The 9,702-nt window shown below is 39.0% G+C and overlaps 1 protein-coding gene and 1 pseudogene across 1 annotated transcript in view; one reads left to right on the top strand and one right to left on the bottom strand.

The window, feature by feature from the left end:
• AKAP7 (A kinase (PRKA) anchor protein 7) overlaps positions 1–9,702 on the bottom strand; it is a 184,675-nt gene that overhangs the window by 98,956 nt on the left and 76,017 nt on the right. The gene's annotated exons all lie outside the window — the stretch shown is intronic.
• The window catches only part of LOC102856559, a 1,294-nt pseudogene continuing 773 nt past the window's right edge, over positions 9,182–9,702 (top strand).

The raw sequence follows: 9,702 nt of genomic DNA on the forward strand, positions 1-9,702 counted from the left end.
ACAGGATAGAATGGTGTTTAGGGTTCTTGTACCTAGGGTTGCTATGAGTCGCAAGTGACTCAATGGCACATAACAACAACAAATGATATAATTTCTTAGGGATTTCAGTGGACAATAAAAATGTTGCTAGTTTTTAATATTATATTTAACACTATGATGAGCACTCATTGGGAAAATTTTTACATACATTATTAAATTTGACTATGGAATAAATGGTGAGAAGTTGCATTTCTGGGGTGATGCACATTTCCAAGGCGTGCACACTGATTCTCAACTTGTTCTCTGAACTGGCTATAGCATCACATAATCCCACCAGCAACACAGAATTTGTTTTCCTACTGACTCATCCTTAAGGTGGTGACACAAGGTCCAGAATGCCCAAGGATCATCCCAACCCAGGTGCTGATTGTGGAACAGACCATCAACAAGTCATGGGAAAGTTCAAACCAAAGATGAAGAAAATGGGGGATGGGGAAGGAGATCCCACAAGAAACAAAATGTGACCTTGCATTTTTTTCTCATCTGAATTTGAAAACCATCCTAAGAAAAGGTTTGAGGCATTGAACACTAATGATCTTAAGACGAGTTGTAGGATGACACGGAAAGTTCAGAGAGCATTATGCTGAGCAAACTAATCCATGGAGGTCTAGTGGCCTAGTGGCAAGAAGCTGCACTACAATCTCAAATTCACCAGTTTCTCTGCAGAAGAATGGGCAATCTTCTCTCATGCAATTAACTGCCTCTAAAAACCCACTAGGGGATCAGTGACGGGTCAGTTCCAACTCGATGATACACAACAACAACAAGGACAACTGCCAAAAACATTACTGTAACAATAAAAGAATAAATGAGCACGATGTGTTCAAAGGAAAGAGGAGTAAGTGAAGGGCAGAAGTCACTAGGGTAGCCAAGCTTACAGGGTGTATGGGAGAGTGCAGGGATAGGAAAGATTCGATGATAGGAAAGATATGATGTAATAACAGACATAGATTAATAGTAGTTAATTATGTAAAGTACAATGTTTATGAGTTATATGAAACACACTGTAAATGAAAAACTGTATAAAACACAATGTTGTTGTTAAGTGCCGTCGAATCGCAGGAGACTCATAGCGACCCTATGAAGGAGAGTCCTCAACGCTTGGGTGTCTCTCATCCTCTCTCTAGGTTCATAGGGTTTCTGAAGGCAAGCTATTACGGGAGTGGATGCCACTCCTCCTTCCAAATAAAACACAATATACATGAATAAAAAATCAATTGACTGACAAACACTGATTTATTGCAATCAAAGAATAAACAGTGTTGCATTTTGTGCTGGCAAAACCCCCTAGAAAATTTAAAAATACAAAAAAATAAAGATTAAAGTGAACCTGTAAAAGATCATCCTCCATGAAGAAAGCAAAGGTTATTAAAAAGGCAAAGGAGCAAGAAAGACCAAAATGAATGTCAGAGGACATTCTGAAAATTGCACTATAATATCAAAAGACCAAAAGAAGAGGGGAAAGAAAATAATAAAGTAAAAGATTTGAGCAGAAGATTTCAAAGTTCAGCTTGCGACAACAAAGCAAAGTATTATAACTAAATGTGCAAAAATCTAGAGTCAAAAAATAAAAGAGCTCATTTAACATTTTTCAATGTTGATTGAACTGAAGAAGAAATTCAAGCCCTAAGCTGTAATACTAAAAAATACTATGGGTAAACTCTTGAATGATCCAGGAAGCATCAAAAGAAGATGGAAGGAATATACAGTCAACAAAATGAAAAAAATTGGCTGAGGAAAGCCAGCACTCTTTGCCTAGCCCAGGAGCAGATAGGCTGAAGGCTTCTCTCTAAAGGTCAGCTCCTGCTGGTAAGCACACTTAGAGCCCAGGCCCAGAAGTGAGTCACCCAACCACCTTATGTTCATGAGTTACTGCTGCTGCTAAGCCACCATTCTTTGCCCAGACAAGGAATAAGGGCTAGCCTCAGCTTCACTCTCAAGCCCAGTAGCCTATGTTGCTGCTGCTGCTGCTGCTGCTGGTAGTGCTGGCAAGCACACTACCCATTCTGGCCCAGAAGTACACCACCCACTCACTTCCCAATGATTCACTCTGGCCACAGCTGCAGGTAAGTCAGGCCTCCTGCCTGGTCCAGGAGCACATAGGTCACAGGCCTCCCTCTGAAGCCCCCTAGCTGCTGCTGCTGCTGCTGCTGCTGCTGCTGCTAATGAAGTTAGTACATTCCTTGCTCAGGCCTGGACTCTACCTACAGAGAAGAGCTGAGAAAACGGCTCTCAGGAAATTGATATCATAAAAATAAATAACTGGCCACTATCCATTCTGACACAACAGAAGCTGCCTCACACATAAAAAGAAAAAACCCACCTAATGTCTAGGAAGCAGCAAACAAGTTAAACACTAAAAAAACAAAACAAAACAAAACAAAAACCAACAGCAAACAAACAACAAACCAGTCCTCTCCTTAAAAAGATTACCAGATCGTGGACCTGATAAATACCCCTGAGACAGACAAAGAAAACAGACTGACATGGAGTTCCAAAAATTGGTACTAGAGAAGTTACAAATGACAGAAGAGAGAAATGAAATCATTGTTAAAGAGATATAAAAGAGGTGCCAGGGAGAAAAGGGCCTGAAACTCCCCTGGAGAAAGACTCCTCCAGTCAGGAATCCCTGCAGCCACAGGGCCATTGACAAAAGAGGACAAGAGTTTTGTAACGGGAGCTACAAGGATGGAGAGACTCACTTTCACAGCTGGCATGCTGAAGTGCTAGAGAGGGAGGTGCTTTCAAGACACCCAGGACAGAAGCTGGTTTAAGTTTCAACCCCTGGTCTCATGCCACTCCACACACAAAGGCATACAAATCACTTCAAGAGAGAAGAAGTCACCAGATAAGATACTCTTTCCCTGAGCCAGCACTTTTAGGTGCAGGGAAGAAGAGGGTCTGAATCTCCTCCTTAGTTTGGAGATCTCTGCTATGGTATTGGCCATTGCAGGGACCAAACAAGACAACAGAGTTTGAGACGGTGAGCTACAAGCAGGGATAGACTCACTTTCACACCTGGGATGCTAAAGTGCTAGAGAGAAAGCTTCCTTCAAACTTTCCTGAACAGGAAAAAAAAAAAAAGTGGGGCATTGGTACTCATACCACTCTGCCACTCCACAGACAAAGGGGGCAAGTGTGTTTGGGAGAAGGGACTACAATAAGGCAAAATCCCTGCAGGGCTGCATTGCAGACTGGAGAGAATCTCAAGGACTATAGAAAAGGCAAACTTTCCCAGAGAGGACCTCCAATAACGTACGTGGCCCATCCCATAGATTTAACGCTTTAAGCTGGCTTTAATCAATAGCATCATAAAATAATTATCAATAGCTTAAGCAGGCACAATAGAAATGGCTTGACAGAAATGGCTTGACACTTACCATGAAAAAAATTCACATAATGTCAAGAAAGCAGCAGCCAGCTTCAAATATAGTGGGGGAAAAAAATAAGCCTTCCCCAAAAATAGCACGGAATATTTCAGACTCCATGAATACCCTTGAGTCAGGGAGGCAGAAGATATATATTGATAGAGAGTCATTCAAATAGCTATGGATGAAGGTACAAATGTTGAAAGAAACAATGGAAGCCAGAAATAAAGTGAATACACCAGTGGCAAAGAATCAGAAGACATATATTAGAGACATATATGTAGAGTTATTTGAAATGCTATAGAAAAAGATTAAAATAATGGAAGAAACAATGGAAGCCATTCTATAGATACAGGGAACCAGAAGAAATGTATCAATGGAGACACTTGAACAATCACTGAGGAAAATGCAAAAGATGGAAGAAAGAATTGAAAGAATAAAGAGGTACAAGAATTTTAAAAATTGTAAGATAGAGAGGGTACAGCAAATACAGTACTGAAAATGACAAAAATACATGGAAATGCAATCCAGACTATTAAGATCAATGCGGCAGAGTGTCCAACATGCTAGAGACAAAAAAGTAGACGAGAAGTGATGGCATGAAGAGTCAGTGAGCTAAAACACAATTGTCAGTGGAAACATACTAACAAACAAAAATCAAATGAGTCATAAAGAAAACTTTAGAATTATATGGGATAATAAAAGGAACAGCATATATATGACTAGAATACCAGAATATGAGAGGGATAGCAAAATCACTGAGAAAATTGTGAAAGAGGTACTAATAGGAAACTTCCCAGTTATTATGAAGAATGAAGAAATCTACATTCAGGAAGCTCAACGAACACCAAATAGACTAGACCCAAACAGAAAAAAATCAAGAGACGTCATAGTCAAGATAGTCAAAATAAAAGGTAAGGATGTTGTTGTTGTTGTTGTTGTTACGTGCCGTCGAGTTGTAAATGAATCACAGCGACCCTATGAACCAAAGACCTGAACACTTATATACCTTTCATCATTTCTCCAAGTTCATAGGGTTTCCAGAGGCAAGCTATTGTGGGAGTGGATGCCACTCCTGCTTCCAAGCGTGTTTTAATTGGGGAGCTCCCCCAAACACTGTCCACCATGGGTAACCACTATCGCATTTGATACATCAGTGTCACAGTATTCAGAATCACAGCAACCACAAGTTACCTCTGTACAGAAATACACAGACCAGTGTTATACCACTGAGAAGAAGTTTGACCAAAAACAATTAAAATGCTCCTTGGCCCAGCTGAATTTAGAAACCAAGGCAAGGTTCAAACTCTATGAGCTCCATCATTGCACATTCCTTCATAATCAAGTATCCTCATTGGTTCTCACCACCCAAAAACGCCCATCTGAGAGTATTTCGCTGCTTCCCTTATCTCACCCTATTCTGATGCTCCATGTTTATTCATATAGTCTAACTTCTTGAATGATTTGTTCAGCATATAGACTGAATACACTTAAGGAAGAGATAAACGGTTAATGCACTTCTTCCCTTATTTTAATTCATTGTATATTCCCTTGCTCTGTTTGTGTAACAGCTTCTTGATTTAGGTATAGGTTTCATGTTGTTGTTGTTGTTGTTGTTGTTGTTACTGATTACCATTAAGTTGTGCACGACTCATAGCGATTCCATGAACAAAAGACCTGAGGCTTTTCTATAACTCGTTTCTCCGAGTTCAAAGAGTTTCCAGAAGTAAGGATAGAATACTAAAAGCAATGATATAGAAAAGAGAAAACCAACTGAAACCATCCACAAGACCAGGAGGGTCAATAAAATTGACAAATGATTGGCAAACTTAAAAGAAAAAACAAAAGAACTCAATTAAAAAATGACTGATGTGGCATCACAATAGAACCAGAAGAAATTAAATCTCTAATATTGGAATATTATGAAAAGCTATACTCAGATAAATTTGAAAAGTTAGAGGAAATGGACAAATTATTTGAAACTCATACCCTATCCAGACTGTCACAGACAGACATAGAATGCTTGAAAAGATCCATCACAAAAAAAAGAAATTGAGATAATAACAACACTCTCCCACAAACAAGTCCTTGATCAGATATATGGGTTCACAGCTGAATTCTACCAAACATTCAGAGAAGATCTATCACCAATTTTATTTAAATTATTTCAGAAAATAGAAAAGCAAGGAACATTTCAAGAATCATTCTAAATGAAGCAAGCATAACCCTAATAACAAAGCCAGGCATAGATAAACCAGGCATAGAAAAGAAAACCACAGACCAATATATCCCATAAATACAGATGCAAAAATCCTTAACAAAATCCCAGCCAAGAGAATTCAACAGCACATAAAAAATAATTCATCATGACCAAGCAGGGTTCATAACAGGTATGCAAGGACAGTTCAACAAAAGAAAAACAATCAATGTAACTCATCGTATTAACAAAGCAAATAAAACGTACCATGTGATCCTTGCAATTGATGTAGAAAAGTCTACTGACAAAGTTAAAAATACCCTACTGATTAAAATACTCAGAAAAATAGGAATAGAAGGGAATTTTTACAACATAGTGAGAAGTGTATCTGTAAAGCCAACACCCTTCTCAATAGAGAAAAACTAAAAGCATTTTCCTTGTGCAACATGAACAGACAATAATGTCCACATTCATTACTCCTTTTCAATACTGTATAGGAATTATTTGCTAGGGCAATACAGTAAGAGAAGGAAATAAGAGGTATCCAGATTGGAAAAGAGAGGGTGAAACTCGCTATATGCAGATGATATAGTAGAAAGCTCCAAGAACTTAACAAAAACATTGTTAGAGCTATTGAAGCAGTTTAGTAGAGTTACAGGATACACGATCAATCTACAAAAAAAGACAACACAGAGAAGGAAAAAAGAAAACAATACCATTTACAATAGCCAATCACAAATTGAGAGACTTTGGAATAAACCTAACCAGAGCCACGAAAGACTTTTACAAGGAAAACTACAAAACACTTTTGTGAGACACAATAATAGACCTACATAAATGGAAAAATGTTCCCTGTTCATGGATAAGAAGACTGAATATACTGAAATTCTTTTTTTAATAAATATGGAACACTTCACAAATTTGCATGTCATCCTTGTGCAGGGGCCATGCTAATCTTCTCTGTATCATTCCAATTCTCGTATATGTGCTGCTGAAGTGAGCACTGAAATTCATTTTTTAAAGATAGAAAAGGCAATTGGCATTTTATTGGGAGAGGAAAGAGACCCCAAACAAACACTTCTGAAAAACAAAACAGACACAGGAGGTACAGCACTTTCTGATCTCAAAACCTACGATACAGCTATTAACAACCCAAACAGAATGGTACTGGTACAATGAAAGGCACTGAGGCCAATGGAACAGAATCAAGGACCAAAAAATTAACCCATCTATCTATGGTCAACTGATATTCAACAAGGACACAAAACCTATCAAGTAGCGGAATGACAGACAACCTCTTCATCGAGTGGTGCTGGCAAAACTGAACTGCTACCAGCAGAAAGCCGAAGCAGGAGCCACACCATTTGTCATACTTAGAATGGGTCACACACAAATTTCAACTCAAGGGGAGGATCAAAGACCTTGAAGTAAAGCCCAAAACCATAAAGATCATAAAAGATAAGACAAGACCAAGCTCAGAAGGCCTAGCCTAAGGCATAAAGAAATTTACAAATACAGCCAGAAATGCACAACCAGGAGGGTAAAATGGGACCTTCTAAAGATTATGAATCTCTGTATGCATCTAAAACTTTTCCAACACAGTGAAAAGAAAACCTACCGACTAGAAGAAAAAAAAAACACCAGCTGGCAATACCAACACAGACGAGGGCCTTATAACAAAAGTTTACAGAATACTACAAGGCCTTCACAAAAAAAGACTGATAGCCCAACTACAAAATGGGCAAAAGAGATGAAAAGGAAGACATTCAAATGGCCAACAAACACATAAAGAAATGATCAAAATAACTGACTTTAAGAGAGATGCAAATCTAAACCACAATGAGATACCATCTCACCTCAATAACAGTGGCAAAGTTTAACAGGGCAGAAAGCATTAAATGTTTGGGAGGATATAGAGAGACTGGAACTCTCATACACTGTTGGTGAGATTATAAACTGGTACAATCTCTCTAGAAGACAGTTTGGCATTTCCTAAAAAAACTTAACATAGCAATTCTATATGACCCAGCTATTCCACTGCTAAGAATATACCCTGAGGAAATTAGAGCTGAAATACAAATGAAGATTTGTACACCAATGTTCGTAACAGTATTATTCACAATAGCAAGAACACAGAAATATCCTAGATGCCCAACCACATTTGAATAAACTGGAAAACTGTGGTACATTCACAAGATAGAATACTACACAGCACTCAGGAGTAGCAATTTAAAAAAAATACTACATAAACTAACTTAGTCACATAAGAAAAAAATACAGCAAAAGATCATTACTGTAAAAACAGAGAATAAATAGTAAAATATGCACGAGTGACCAAGGGGATAAGTGGTGGGATCATATGGGGGGAAACCGGCAGGGGTGAAATCACAGGGTCCCACAATTTGGTGGGTAGAGGGAGAGGGTAAAGGAAACGGGAAACATCCAGCAGGGACCTGAAAGACTGGGTAACAGTGTACTTAGTTTTATGGTGATTAATTATATAAAATACCATGCACGGGAATGTATGTATGAAGCATAATGTGAATGAAAGTGTGAAACACAATGTATACAAATTGTGTATGCAAACCAATAAAACATAAAAACACACTTGTGTTCATCGTGGATGTCAAAGCCAATAAGCATCAAATTAAATAAGCTGTAAAGAAGCTCTACAACACTGATGCAGCTAAGGTCAACACCTTGATTAGGCCTGATGGAGAGAAGGCCTATATTCAACTTGCTCCTAACTATGATGCTTTGGATGTTGCCAACAAAATTGGGATCATCTAAACTGAGTCCAGCTGGCTAATTCTAAACACAAATTTCTCTCTCTCTCTCTCTCTCTCTCTCACACACACACACACACGCACACCAATAGAAAAAACCAACCCCAAGATTAAGAAATTATCCTCTTTAAAACCAAAAAATGATATGTAAGAATTTTTTAAATCAATACATAACAGAGAATATAAAACCAACACAGTACTAGAAACAACAGAAAACTATGAAAATGCAACAAGACTAATACTGCAAACTAACATGCAAGATAGAAGGGATGGAACAGAGAGGGAATGAGATAGAAGACCAGAAATTCAATGAGAACTTAAAAGATAAAAAGAAGATGAAATCCTGTACCAGTCAGATCTGATTTGACAGTACACGCACACAAAAATAAAATAAAATTATAAAAAAAAAAAGATGAAAGCAAAATTAAGAAAGCAAAAAAATCAACTGGGATAACATCACATGAAACAATATACATGTAACTGGAATTTCAGAACAGTAGGGAAAGGGGACAGTGAGCACTGTGAAAATTGTGGAAGAGGAGCTAGAAGAAAACGTCCCAGATCTGACAAAAAACCAAGGAAAAATACATTTGAAGAAACTCAGAAACCCTAAACAGACTAGATTCTGAAAGAAAAACATCAAGACATATGATAGTTAAGTTCTCCAAAGTAAAAAACAAATATAAAACACCAAACACAGCCCTGCTGGCTATATCCCGCCCAGTGCTTCTCCTCTGTTTAAGGCCCGGCCCCTTTCGCTCTTGCCCCTCACTCTGTGTCGAAGTGCCAACATGTCGGACAAACTGCCCTACGAAGTCGCTGACATCAGCCTGGCCTCTTGAGGTCACAAAGCCCTGGACATTGCGGAGAATGAGATGCCAGGCCTGATGCGCATGCAGGAGATGTACTCAGCCTCCAAGCCACTGAAGGGCGCCCGTATTGCTGGATGCCTGCACGTGACCATGGAGACAGCAGTCCTCATTGAGACTCTGGTCGCCCTGGGTGCTGAGGTCCAGTGGTCCAGCTGCAACATCTCTTCTACCCAGGGCCACGCAGCAGCTGCCATTGCCAAGGCTGGCATTTCAGTATATGCCTGGAAAGGTGAAACAGATGAAGAATACCTGTGGTTCATTGAGCAGACTCTATACTTCAAGGACGGACCACTCAACATGATTCTGGACGATGGTGGTGACCTCACCAACCTTATTCACACTAAGTACCCACAGCTCTTGTTGGGTATCCGAGGTATCTCTGAAGAGACCACGACTGGAGTCCACAACCTGTATAAGATGATGGCCAAAGGGATTTTGAA

Source organism: Elephantulus edwardii, unplaced genomic scaffold (assembly GCF_000299155.1).
Source record: "Elephantulus edwardii isolate Elephantulus edwardi_28Jun2011 unplaced genomic scaffold, EleEdw1.0 scaffold00039, whole genome shotgun sequence".
Taxonomy (NCBI): Eukaryota; Metazoa; Chordata; class Mammalia; order Macroscelidea; family Macroscelididae; genus Elephantulus; species Elephantulus edwardii.